Raw genomic sequence first — 14,177 nt, 5'->3', positions numbered from 1 at the left:
ATCAATGTGACACACATCAGGATGTATGGGGAAAGGGAGGAAGGGGAAGACCGAGAGAGAAAAGGGGGATGAGGAAGGGGGACCGAAAGAAAGCATTGTTGGTAGTGAAATTAAAACGTAGATTTCTTTCTTGATGAGCTTTACTAATGATTTAGCCCTCGCTCACATCCCTATGTGTACAATGTATGATCGCCCTTACAGTGGGTCCTCACTTAGTAGTTGCGTCATATCGCGATACACTGCGGTATGCCATGGTACGGTACTGCACGTTACAGTGTGTGACGTCATAGTATTTTGCTGTCAGCCACCGTTGCCATTAATGCTTGTGCGAACCATCAGAGGGCATCTTTGAACACATCTACTCCAGCCTGGCGGGCCTACAGTAAGACTACAAAATAAAGCCATGTTGTCGACACTTTTATGAGTTTAACCTTCTGAATTATTATATTGAAGAAAGATTTTTTTCTTTGTTTTTCGTTTGTCTACTGTAATGTAGCCTATATTTTATTATCTTAAATGATTGTCAGGGGTTCCCCTTTCATCGAACCTAATGTGTCAAAATAAAATATAAATTTGTGACAAAACTGCATAATGGTATTCGCTTTATGAAAACTAGCCACTGCAAATGACGCAGAGTAAAATAGGCTACTTGTTACGGGAGAGGAGGACGCTGCAGCGGGAAAGAGTGATAGTCCCCAGTCTATATAAAGTGAGTTTCTGAAACACGGAGTCATTCTTTGCTGATGCGAAGAAGAAACTGAATGAAAGAGAGTACAGGGAGGAAAAAACTACAGGCAAGTCATCTGTATGGGCCTCATTTACACACATTGTGGATACGGAGGGGAAAAAGGTTGGCCGTATTTTCAAGACCTGAGCTATTTAATTTATTTGTTTTATTTATGAAATTACTAGTTTATTTAGGCTATAAATGTCTTGGTACTTTGTAAAGTTCATGGCGTCGTTAACCTTAATAAGGGCCCCAGGACCTGTGGAAGCAAAATAGTCCTATAACATCAAAGATCCACCACCATATTTGACCATAGGTGTATGAAGAACTTTTCTGCATATATGCTTCGTTTTTCGATGCCAAAGATCTTGGCCATGTCAGATGACATGAAAATAGAACCCTTGGCCACGCACACCAGTGGTGGGTTTGGTGTCCAAAATCGGAAGCATATGCAGAAAAGTACCTCATACCTACAGTAAAATATGGTGGTGCATTTTTGTTATGGGGCTATTTTGCTTCCACTGGTCCTGTTGGCCCTTGTTAAGGTCAATGGCATCATGAACTTTACCAAGTACCAGGACATTTTAGCCAAAAACCTGGTTGCCTCTGACAAATATTCCAGCAAGACAAAAACCCCAAGCACACATCAAAATCCACAAAGAAATGGTTAATTGACCACAAAATCCAAATTTTGCAATGGCCATCTCAGTCTCTGGACTTGAACCCCATTGAAAACCTGTGGTGTGAAATGAAGAGGGCAGTCCATAAGCGCAGATGTAGGATATCAAGGATCTGGAAAGATGATGATCTAAGATCCCTCCTAATGTGTTCAAATTCATCGAATTTTTGAAAAAGTTATCTTTTTGAGATGTATTTTATTATTTGTTGTATTAGTATAAAAATGATATAATTTCACTTTTTTTGCATGCATTATAGCTCAGTATTTGTATTATTTATTTTATACAGTCTTTTTTGCTCATCTTTATCAATTGTGCCAATAATTATGGACCTGACTGTATAGCAGACAGATATTTCTTCAAGTTCATCTTTCAGTAATGTATGAAGTCATCTGAAAGCATGCTTTAATTTGACCATCCCTGCAACTGCTTTATGATGTGAAACTAAATTGATAGAAATAAGTTCCCCTGAAGACTCAATTACATGTTAAGAACCCCAACCCAGCAAACCTGAAGTTAGGAATAAAAATACTCTTCTAATGGAAACATTTGCAATCATCAATGTTAACTATATGAGACAAAGCGTTTTTTTTTTAAATAAACAGTTATGAATTACTGTGTTTGCACTATAAATTCTACACTATATGGAATTATAATACACGTTTGTTCAGCACATAACATTGTTTATCCATGTAAACAGTTTACCATATTGTTTTCTGAATTGGTTTTATTTATTTACCAACATTATATGTAAAGATCTACAAGATTATTATGGAAACTAGGTGATGTTAAAGCAGTTTACCTATATATTATAATAAAAATAAGATAAATGAAGTATTTTGCATTGCATAGTTGATGAATTTCTAGCCCTAACTTATTTCAGGCATGTTTCATACATGTGTAAAGGCTTTTTATAAACCTTATTCCATGTCAAATTATCGACTTCCTTGAAATAAAGGAAAGGCCCTCAGGAATTCATCTTAATTCAGGGAGATGGAGAAGATTTCAGATAGGATGTCAAATGAAAACACATTATTTGTCACTATACAAAATCAAAACTTTTGACCAAGACAATCTAATTACAAACTCATACAAATTCCCCCTGTCCTTAACACTGATCTCTGTTAAAGAGATGTAAATTCATTCACCCTCACAGCTGACCTAATTTTTTTTACTTTCTGCTTTTCCCGAGGCAGCTTGCTTTTATAAAAAACTAATTTCTACTAAATTACCCACATTAGAAATGCAGTTTCAAAACAATTGATTTTCTCTCTATGCCCGCTCCCTCTCTCTTTCTCACACACACACTCACTCACTAATTATGTTTTTTCCCTATCTACTCCCTGTTTGGTGTTCATAGTGAACAGTGCTGATGCCAACTAATCAGTCTGTGTCTGTGCCACAGAGCCCCCAGCAACAGCTAAAGGAGTGAGTGCCATGCCCCCATGAATACCAAGCAGTCAGACACGGCGCAGCGAGTGCAGAGCTGGTGCCCACAAAACAGTTAGACAGTTTTATTAGGATGTGTCTGACACGTGGCGAAGCCTGGCAGGCACGGAGGCAGCTAGCACTCGTAGGAAACCCACTGATGAAATCTTCAACTCAGCGCTAGGCTGCTAGCTCCCACAACACTTTCAAAGCAGGCTGGCTGCCCTGCTCTTCTCAGCCCATATCCTCATCTGAAGGAGTCAATACATAAATATATTACACAGTGAAATCATCTCAGCAACCCTCAGGGCTTTAGCCTTTAACACTGTTCAATAGGGAATAGCCTAGCCCTAGAAAACTTGTGAAATTTCAAGTTATTTTACAATTAGAAACTGGTGCAAATTAGAAGGATTTATTTGGCACTGAAATGCAGTACAGTAGCCTCAAAGGCTAAAATGCTGTGCTACAGCATGGAGAGAATCCAAAAATAGAGTAAAAGAGAATTCTGGATATGACTTTTGGTTATCTCCAGGCTACAAGTTGAGAATTATATCTTTGGTCTTCCTCTATCGTCTTCCTATGTTTAGTGGATTCTACAACGTCAAATGAGAACAAGGGATAATGATAGAATTTAAGACAGACACATTTAAATAAATGAATAGCTCAAACATTGCAGGTTTCTGAGATGTAGTGTAAAATCCCTGTAAATTTAGACAATTCACAATTCAAACAATTAACTCTCCCTCCCTCATCTCATTTTGATATGTTGAAGGTTGATGACCTCTGATGGAGAAGTGTTTGTTTACTCTGCAAAAAGAAAATGAACAAAGAAAACGAAACATTGAAAATGAGCAGGGAAAAACTATCAGTGCTGACCAATAAGAAACCACCTCATACCTTGTGGCACTTTATGTGTATCATTAGACATCAGCAACTGTTTATATTATTTATGTAAAAAAAAAAAAAAAGAGGTATGCTAATTCATTCCTTTGAAGCAAATATAGACAGAAGGTACAGTAGGACAGACCTCTTGTCTGAAGCTGGTTTGGACTTTATGTAATGAGATTTTATCTTGAACCACTGTGGAGGTGGGTCCTCAAGTTAAAGAGGTAAACATACTGTGTTGTAATTTCTCCCATTGATCATCAGCAACAGCAGTTCTACATTATGTCATGTATCAAAATCCCCTCTTACCATATAGAGCAATGGTTTCCAACCAGGGGTACTAAGACTTAGTATCAGGTAAGACCCAAGTGCAGACTGTGTTGAAGTAACAATGTTTATTGCAACCGGGGCAGGCAAACGACAAGTCAAGGCAGGCAGGGGTCAATAATCCAGAGTAGTGGGGCCAAGGTACAGGATGGCAGGCAGGCCCAGGTCGGTAATCCAGAGTAAGGGCAAAGGCACAGGGCAGCAGGCAGGCTCAGAGTCAGGACATGCAAGGATCAAAACCAGGATGCAAAAAAAGAGCAACTGGAGAAAAGCAGGTGCTGAGACAAACCACTGGTTGACTTGAACAAACAAGACAAACTGGCCCAGACAGACAGAAAACACAGTTATAAATACCCAAGGGATAATTGGGGAAGATGGGCGACACCTGGAGGGGGGTGGAGACAAGCACAAGGACAGGTGAAACAGATCAGGGCGTGACACTTAGGTCATCACTAGTTACCACAATCACAGACACAGTCATACATATGGCTAAATCCTGCCTATTTCTACAATTTATCTTCTTAAAATCTGATGTTAAACCTAACCCTAACCTCACCTTATGCCTAACACTAACCTTAAATGAAGAAATCATGCATTTTTTTTTAGATATTGCCAATTTTGACTATGTGGCTGTGGTAACTAGTGACAACTGAAGACTCATGACACCATAGGCTTACTGGTAAAATGCACGAGGAGGTACTTCAGGGGTACTCCGGGCAGAGCAAAATTCAGTTGGTGGTACAGTAATCGAAAAAGGTTGGGAACCACTGATTTAGAGTAATTAAACCATATAAATCTCTAGTAATATGGATTGGAATTGGACATATTAGGATACATATTAGTGCATTCAGACATTTAGGAAGAGGCCTGGATAGTGTAGTTTAACAAAAAGGAGATCAAATATGCCTCTGACACAATAAATGTATTGAGTGAAACTCCAACCATCTATCCATTTCTATTTCCATTTAACAACCAGTGTGACATTTTGTACTGCATTCAGAATCTCTGGCTCAGCAAAAATGTGTGATATACTGCGAACCACATTCATCAAGGCATTTCTTACATAAATATCTTTCAATATGTAGTTCCATGTTCTCTGTTAGTCATCAGTTTCTTGCAGCAGAAAATATTGATTCCATCCCTGACCAGCCGTGGATAAACCCTGGTTCCAGATTATTCTAAATTAAAGTGTGTTCGCCGACGGACCCAGGGTGTATGAAGAAAAAGATTGCATTCTATTCTAAAGAGGGCACATTTTGATTGGACAGAGTTGACACAGAAATCAGATGGATTTAAAAGGAATTATCGTCTTGTTTTCTACCATTGATTGTCAGGCATTGCGGAGCTGCAGCTCAGTGGATCTCTTATCTCAGGTAGATGGGGGGGAACAGCAGGTGTGTATGATTGCATGGTGAGTAGGGGGGGTGGAGGGGACGGACCACTGAGGCACGGGGTGTGGCGGGGGGGGAACTATGTCTGAGTTTCCAGACACTGCGGCAGGAAGCCAGCCAGTCACCTGAACACACAAAAACCACACAAATGACACTTCCCCGCACACACCCCGGTGTTCGTCCCCATTAAAGCAAATGTAATTTTCTGTTTTAATCCATTTGGGGGGAATGTAGTGCTAAAGACAATATACCATTTAGCACTTTAGACAATATAACCATAATCAATGACACAAAAACACAAAGGGCCAAGTTTTCCCTTTTATGCTCAGGCCAGCGGTGGCCAGGAATAAAGTTCATTACAGTAAGTTGAACATTGGAGTGTGAACACACTATCGAATGGACAGTATCTACCTCTGGCTGCACTGAGACATCGTTTTAACCACAGGCATAGGGATGGAGTATAGAGACACTGATGTCTAGACAGTGGTATTGAATATATGGTTATTGTTCACTAAAAGACCTTAGCATGTCCACTGGCACTTTAAGTTTGCCTGAGTGTGTGTCTGTGCGTGCATGAGTGAGTGCATGTCTATGTGCATGTGTTATGTGTGCATTCTATCTATGTAAGTGCGGCCCAAGATGGTGTTCTAGCTGGGTACCCCGCCCATTCCCTCCCTCCTCCCCACATCCACGGTTGCCTCCCTGCCTCTCACTTCGTCAGAGGTGTTGCCACGGAAACGCGGTATCTGGCTGCAGGCTTGCTGGAGTTATTGAACCGCAACTGGCTGGGATAATTAGACTCTGGGACTTGAATGTGACCTACAGCTGGCTTGGCTGTGTCGCCACAGAGAAATGCTTTTAACCCGTTGGTTAGTTGGCCACCAGACACTTGGACCAATGAATGTACCTTTTACCCGGCAAGGACATGTTCAATAAAGAGACTGTAGACTTAGTCCCAGAGATACTGCACACAGACCTGCACAAACACACATTCATACACACACACACACACACACACACACACACACACACACACACACACACACACACACACACACACACACACACACACACACACACACACACACACACACACACACACACACACACACACACACACACACAAATCCTGCATTCTGGCTTCCATTGTGTCACTACAAAGAAATCATGACAGAGGAAGTTCCTTGTGTTTCCTCGAGTGCACTGCACTGCCCAACCCATGCACAGTTGGTCACATGGACACACAATCTGTTCACTCATATTTCACGGCAGGGGCAGCAGGTAGCCTAGTGGTTAGTGGTTAGAGCGTTGGACTAGTAACTGAAAGGTTGCAAGATCAAATCCCCGAGCTGACAAGGTAAATAACTGTCGTTCTGCCTCTGAACAAGGCAGTTAACCCACTGTTCCTAGGCCGTCATTGAAAATAAGAATTTGTTTTTAACTGACTTGCCTAGTTAAATAAAGGTAAAAATAAAAAATAAACTCATATTTCACACACTGAATGGTACGATGTGAATTACTCTGCCTGAATCTTTGTGTAACTCAGATATATGAATCCAAATTACTTTTTTCCACGGAATGTTCCTGAAATGTTCATCCTCCAGTCATTGTAAACATCCTTTTTCCTGGTTTTCCTTCTCTCACTAATTGCTGTCATTATCCTTTCTTGTTTAGGTACTGTGGAGCAGTTATTGAAAGAATTATAGATATACTACTCCTTAATGCAACCGCTGTGTCAGATTTTAAAATAGCTTTTCGGCGAAAGCACATTTTTCAATATTCTGAGTACAGAGCTCAGCCATCAAAGCAAGCTATACAGTTACCCGCCAAGTTCTGGAGTCAACTAAACTCAGAATTAGTATTATAAACCTTCCCTTACCTTTGCTGATCTTCGTCAGAATGCACTCCCAGGACTCCCACAAGAAATGTTCGTTTTGTTCGAAATACTCCATATTTATGTCCAGATACCTCCTTTTGTTCGCGTGTTTAGGTCACTAATCCAAAGGCATAACGCGAGAGCGCAGAACCAGAGACGAAAAGGCAAATAGTTCCATTACCGTTCATAGAAACATGTAAAACGATGTTTACAAACAATCCTTAGGGTCTTTTTAACATAAAACGTAGATAATATTCCAACCGGACAATAGCGCATTCATTACAGAGGAAAAAGAAGGAGAGGCACGCCAACGTGCCCACGCAGTAAACAACTCACTGGTCCCAGGCAGTCCACTGATTGACTGAGCTCCTATTCTCTGCCCAGTAACAGTAGACGGATGAAACAAGTTTCTAAAGGCTGTTGACAGCCAATGGAAGCCTTAGGAAGTGCTAAATGACCCCACAGACACTGTAGTTTGAACAGGGATTAGATAGAAGAACTACAAGTCACTTCCTGGTTGGATTTTTTCTCAGGTTTTTGCCTGCCATATGAGTTCTGTTATACTCACAGACATAATTCAAACAGTTTTAGGAACTTCAGAGTGTTTTCTATCCAAATCTACTAATAATATAATATCCTACCTTCTGGGCCCGAGAAGCAGGCAGTTTAATTTGGGCACGTATTCATCTGAATTTCTGAATACTGCCCCCTGTCACCAAGAAGTTTTAACATCTCGAACCTTACCCTCAGTTTCACCATATTATTATTTTACATTTGGAAACATTAGTCTATGTGTTTTAATTATATTAGTCTCTGTGTTTTAATTATACTTTCCTCCATTTTGGTCCACATGGCGCATTGTCTCGCCATGAGTCAGTAGAAATGTCAGGCGTGTTGGCTGCTGCTCTGCCAGACAGACAGCCTGGAGCTGGGTAATTAGCCAGAGTCGTTTGGGGCATGTGGCTCTGCAGACCTAGATGCCCACTGTGCACAGGGAGACACCAGACAACCTTTTAGTCTGCCCCGTCCCACTGCAGTCACTTAAAACACTGATGTATGTCCCCTCTCTCTGCCTCTATCTCCCTCTCTCTCTCTTTTCTTGTTTCTCTTTTTTATCTAACTCTCTTTCCCTCTCACTCTTTATTTCACTCTGTCTCTTGTGTTCTCTCTCTCTCTCCCTCTCTCTCTCTTTCTCCCTCTCTGTCTGTTTCCCCAGGATGAAGAGAAGTAGGTAGCCAAGGTGTAAGGGACAGGGTGGCTGAAGGGAGGCGTTCCTCAGACGGAGCAGAGCAGAACGCTCTCTCCTCCTCTCCCCTTGTCATTAGTATGCAGTGGCTGTTCCCCAGGCGACAGGGCCACTGGGTTCGGGCTGAGCTTACGGCAAGAGGAACGTCAGCGACACAGAGGAGAGGAGGACAGCAGGTAAGGGTAATGAGAACAGGCAGAAAAAGGGAGGAAAGAGAGGAGGGAAGGGGAATACAAGAGAAAGGAGGGCAAGATGTCCCAAGGGGCTTTGGAGGTGAGGCACCGCCTGACCCTTCACACTCCGTACACTGTCCAGACACACACACACACACCTAATCTCTTCAAAAAAGGGTTCCAAAAGGGTTATTTGACTGTCCCCATAGGATAACCCTTTTTGGTTCCAGGTAGAACCCTTTTTAGTTCTACCTGGAACCAAAAACAGTTTGTCAAAGGTTTCTCCAATAGGGACAGCCAAAGAACCCTTTTAGGTTCTAGATAGAAACAAAAAGGTGCTAAGTGTACAGTGCATTCAGAAAGTATTCAGACCTCTTCACTTTTTCCACATTTTTTTATGTTACAGCCTTATTCTATAATGGATTACATTTTTTAAATTCCCCTTATCAATCTATACACAATACCTCATAATGACAAAGCAAAAACAGGTTTTTAGACATTTTTTCACACAATGAGTAAAAAATAACACATTTACAGAAGTACTCAGTACTTTGTTCAAGCACCTTTGGCAGCAATTACAGCCTTGAGTCTTCTTGGATATGATGCTAAAAGCTTGGCACATATGTATTTGGGGTGTTTCTCCCATTCTTCTCTGCAGATCCTCTCAAGCTCTGTCAGGTTGGATGGGGAGCATCGCTGCACAGCTATTTTCAGGTCTCTCCAGAAATGTTTGATCACTTTCAAGTCCGGAATGTTTTGGGCCACTCAAGGACATTCAGAGACTTGTTCCGAAGCCACTCCTGCATTGTCTTGGCTGTGTGCTTAGGGTCTTTGTCCTGTTGGAAGGTGAACCTTCGTCCCAGTCTGAGGTCCTGAGTGCTCTGAAGCAGGTTTTCATCAAGGATCTCTCTGTACTTTGCTCTGTTCATCTTTCCATCGATCCTGATTAGTCTCCCAGTCCCTGCCATTGAAAAAACATTGCCACAGAATGATGCTGCCACCACCATGCTTCACCGTAGGATTGGTGCCAGGTTTCCTCCAGACGTGACTCTTTGCATTCGGGCCAAAGAGTTCAATCTTGGTTTCATCAGACCAGAAAATGTTGTTTCTCATGGTCTGAGAGTCTTTAGCTGCCTTTTGGCATACTCCAAGTGGACTGTTATGTGCCTTTTACTGAGGAGTGGCTTCCATCTAGCTACTCTAACGGCCTGATTGGTGGAGTGCTGCAGAGATGGTTTTCCTTCTGGAAGGTTCTCCCATCTCCACAGAGGAACTCTCACAGAGGAACTCATCTCTCAGCTCTAGGAAGAGTCTTGGTGGTTCCACACTTCATACAGTAGATGGAGGCCACTGTATTTTTGGGGACAATGCTGAATAAATGTTTTTGTACCCATCCCTAGATCTATGCCTCGACACAATCCTGTCTCGGAGTTCTACGGACTATTCCTTCAACCTCATGGCTTGGTTTTTGCTCTGACATGCACTGTCAACTGTGGGACGTTATATAGACAGGTGTGTGCCTTTTTCAAATCATGTCCAAACAATTGAATTTAACACAGGTGGACTCCAATCAAGTTATAGAAACATATCAAGGATGACCAATGGAACAGGACACACCTGTTCTCAATTTCGAGTCTCATAGCATATGGTCTGAATACTTAGATATGTGTTTTTAATTTTTTATACATTTTCACACATTTTTGAAAACTGTTTTTGCTTTGTCATTATGTCATTGGGTGAAGACTGATATGGAAAAATAAATAATGTAATCAATTTTGGAATAAGGTTGTAACGTAACAAAATGTGGAAACAGTCATGTGGTCTAAATACTTTCTGAATGCGCTGTATATGTATTAAAGGTCCAATGCAGTTGTTTTATTCTCAATATCAAATATAATTTCTGGGTAACAATTAAGTACCTTACTGAGATTATTTTTTAAGTAAAATGGTAAAAAAAAAAAAAAATTGCTTCTTAGCAAAGAGCACTGGGCCTTTAATGCCTAAACACCCGACTAGATACGTTATGTCAAGCGCACATCATGTATCCAAAAAGCAAGAACAAATGTATTCTCTCTCACAAACACACAAGGGGAGTTTGGGTAATGTTTGGTACTTTTGGCTTTTTTCTTTGTAAGAGCCTTTATGACTATATAGTGATAATGTAATGCTTCTTGAGATACACGTTATATCTTGAGCTTTACAGCATATGATTTCGTCCAATATTTTGTATTTTATTATGTTGTTACATAAACATGTTTTTTGTTTTTTTTAAACATTCAAATGATTGAATGCAAACAGTGTAAAATGTCATTACAAATTGGGTGAAAATAAACAGATTAATATTACACATTTGTCTGTCTTTTGGTATTTCTAAGGATCTCTATAGCCTACTGTATATTTTCAACCCTGGTCATATATACTGAACAAAAATATAAACGTAACATGCAACGATTTCAAAGATTTTGCTGAATTACAGTTCATATAAGGAAAACAAATCAAATATTATTTGTCACATGCGCCGAATACAACAGGTGTAGACCTGTCAGGCCCTAACCATAGAGAGCCCTCTGGGTTCTCTATGGTGTATAGGTCAGAGCGTGACTAGGGGGGTTTCTAGCGTTTCTATTTCTATGTTGGTATTTGTATGGTTCCCAATTAGAGGCGGCTGTTTATCATTGTCTCTAATTGGGGATCATACTTAAGTTGCCCATTGTTTCCACCTGTGTTGTGGGATATTGTTTTCAGTTAGTGCCCAAGTGAGCGCTGTACTGGACGTTTGTTTATTCTTTGTTGTTATGGTTAAGTTTCACTATGTAATAAAGTATGTGGAACTCTACGCACGATGCGCCTTGGTCCGCTCATTACAACGATCGTGACAAGACCTTACCGTGAAATGCTTACTTACAAGCTCTTAACAAGCAATGCATTTCAAGAAAAAGAGTAAACAAAATACTAACTAATTAAACTAGAAAATAACACAATAAAATAACAATAACGAGGCTATATACAGGGGGTACTGGTACTGAGTCAATGTGCGAGGGTACAGGTTAGTCGAGGTAATTTGTACATGTAGGTGGGGGTAAAGTGACTATGTATAGACAATAAACAGTGAGTAGCAGCAGTGTAAAAACAAGGGGGTGGGGGGGGGGGGGTCAATGTAAATAGTCCGGGTGGCCATTTGATTAATTGTTCAGCAGTCTTATGGCTTGGGGGTAGAAGCTGTTAAGGAGCCTATTGGACCTAGACTTGGCACCCCAGTACCACTTGCTGTGCGGAAACAGAGAGAACAGTCTATGACTTGGGTGACTGGAGTCTTCGACAATTTTTTGGTCTTTCCTCTGACACCGCCTAGTATATCGGTCCTAGATGGCAGGAAGCTTGGCCTCCTCTGTTGTGCCTTACTGTTGGATACCACGCAGTTGCCATACCAAGCAGTGATGCAACCGGTCAGGATGATCTCGATAGTGCAGCTGTAAAACTTTTTGAGGATCTGGTGACCCATGCCAAATCTTTTCAGTCTCTTGAGGGGGAAAAGGTGTTGTCATGCCCTCTTCACGACTGTCTTGGTGTGTTTGGACCATGATAGTTGGTTGGTGATGTGGACACCAAGGACCTTGAAACTCTCGACCCGCTCCACTACAGCTCCATCAATGTGAATGGGGGCGTGTTCGACCCTGCTTTTCCTGTAGTCCATGATCAGCTCCTTTGTCTTGCTCATGTTGAGGGAAAGGTTGTTGTCCTGGCACCACACTGTCAGGTCTCTGCCAGGGTAGTGTGGAGTACGGTTGAGATCGCATCATCTTTGGATCTGTTGGGGCGGTGTGTGAATTTGAGTGGGTAAAGGGTTTCCGGGATGATGGTGTTGATGTGAGTCATGACCAGCCTTTCAAAGCACTTCATGGCTACCGTCGTGAGTGCTACAGGGAGGTAGTCATTTAGGCAGGTTACCTTTGCTTTCTTGGGCACAGGGACTATGGTGTTCTGCTTGAAACATCTAGGTATTACAGACTCGATCAGGGAGAGGTTGAAAATGTCAGTAAAGACACGAGCCAGGTGGTCCGAGCATGCTCTGAGTACACGTCCTGGTAATCCGTTTTGCCCCGCGGCCTTGTGAATGTTGACCTGTTTAATGGTCTTGCTTACATCAGCTACGGAGATCATGATCACACAGTCATCCGGAACAGCTGGTGCTCTCATGCATGCTTCAGTGTTGCTTGCCTCAAAGTGAGCGTTAAAGGAATTTAGCTTGACTGGTAAGCTTGTGTCACTGGGCAGCTCATGACTGGGTTTCCCTTTGTAGTCCGTAAGAGTTTGCAAGCCTTGTCACATCCGACAAACGTCAGAGCCGGTGTAGTAGGATTCAATCTTAGTCCTGTATTGATGCCTTGCTTGTTTGATGGTTCTTCTGAGGGCATAGGGGGATTTCTTATAAGTATCCGGATTAGTGTCCCCCTCCTTGAAAGCGGCAGCTCCAGCCTTTAGCTCGGTGCGGATATTGCCTGTAATCCATGGCTTCTGGTTGGGATATGGACGTATGGTCACTGTGGGGACGACCTAGTCGATGCGCTTATTGATGAAGCCAGTGCCTGAGGTGGTATACTTGTAAATGCCATTGGATGAATCCCGGAACATGTTCCAGTCTGTGCTGGTCAAACAGTCCTGTAGCACACTATACGTGTCATCTGACCACTTCTGTATTGTGCGAGTCAGTGGTACTTCCTGCTTTAGTTTTTGATTGTAAGCAGGAATCAGGAGGATAGAATTATGGTCAGATTTGCCAAAAGGTGGGCAAGGGAGAGCTTTGTATGCGTCTATTTTGTGTGGAGTAAAGGTGGTCTAAAATTTTTTTCTCCTCTGGTTGCATATGTGACATGCTGGTAGAAATGATGTAAAATGGATTTAAGTTTGGCTGCATTAAAGTCCCTGGCCACTAGGAGCACCGCTTCTGGATGAGCATTTTCTTGCTTATGGCCTTATACAGCTCGTTGAGTGCGGTCTTAGTGCCATCATCGGTTTGTGGTGGTAAATAGACGGCTATAAAAAATATTGATGAAAACTCTCTTGGTAGATAGTGTGGTCTACAGCTTATCGTGAGGTAACTTGAGAGTTCCTTAAAACTAGACATCACGCACCAGCTATTATTTACAAGTAGACACACACCCTCACCCCTCGTCTTACCAGACATAGTTGTTCTCTCCTACCGATGCACGGAAAACCCAGCCAACTGTATATTATCCATCAACTGAAATAAATTCATTAGGCCATAATCTATGGATTTCACATGACTGGGAAGGGGAGCAGTACAAATTCCCTGTTTTAGGTCAGTTAGGACCACCACTTTATTTTAAGAACGTGAAATGTCAGAATAAAATTGGAGAGAATGATTTATTTAAGCTTTTATTTCTTTCATCACATTCCCAGTGGGTCAGAAGTTTACATACACGCAA

The 14,177-nt window shown here is 41.7% G+C and overlaps 1 long non-coding RNA gene across 5 annotated transcripts in view; it reads left to right on the top strand.

Annotated features, from left to right (window-relative positions):
- Nucleotides 1–14,177, top strand: part of LOC106567934 (uncharacterized) — a 90,505-nt gene that overhangs the window by 70,709 nt on the left and 5,619 nt on the right. For 3 of the 5 annotated variants that reach the window (XR_001320197.2, XR_001320200.2, XR_001320201.2), the window contains exon 3: nt 8,528–8,733. This is a non-coding gene — a long non-coding RNA (uncharacterized lncRNA). Of the gene's footprint in view, nt 1–8,527; nt 9,738–10,130; nt 10,183–14,177 lie in introns of those variants that run through there. The other 2 variants (XR_001320198.2, XR_001320196.2) reach the window with 2 other exon arrangements.

This window comes from Salmo salar, chromosome ssa13 (assembly GCF_905237065.1).
Source record: "Salmo salar chromosome ssa13, Ssal_v3.1, whole genome shotgun sequence".
Taxonomy (NCBI): Eukaryota; Metazoa; Chordata; class Actinopteri; order Salmoniformes; family Salmonidae; genus Salmo; species Salmo salar.
Note: the sequence above shows the minus strand (reverse complement) of the source record. Positions and strands in the feature narration are given on the sequence as shown.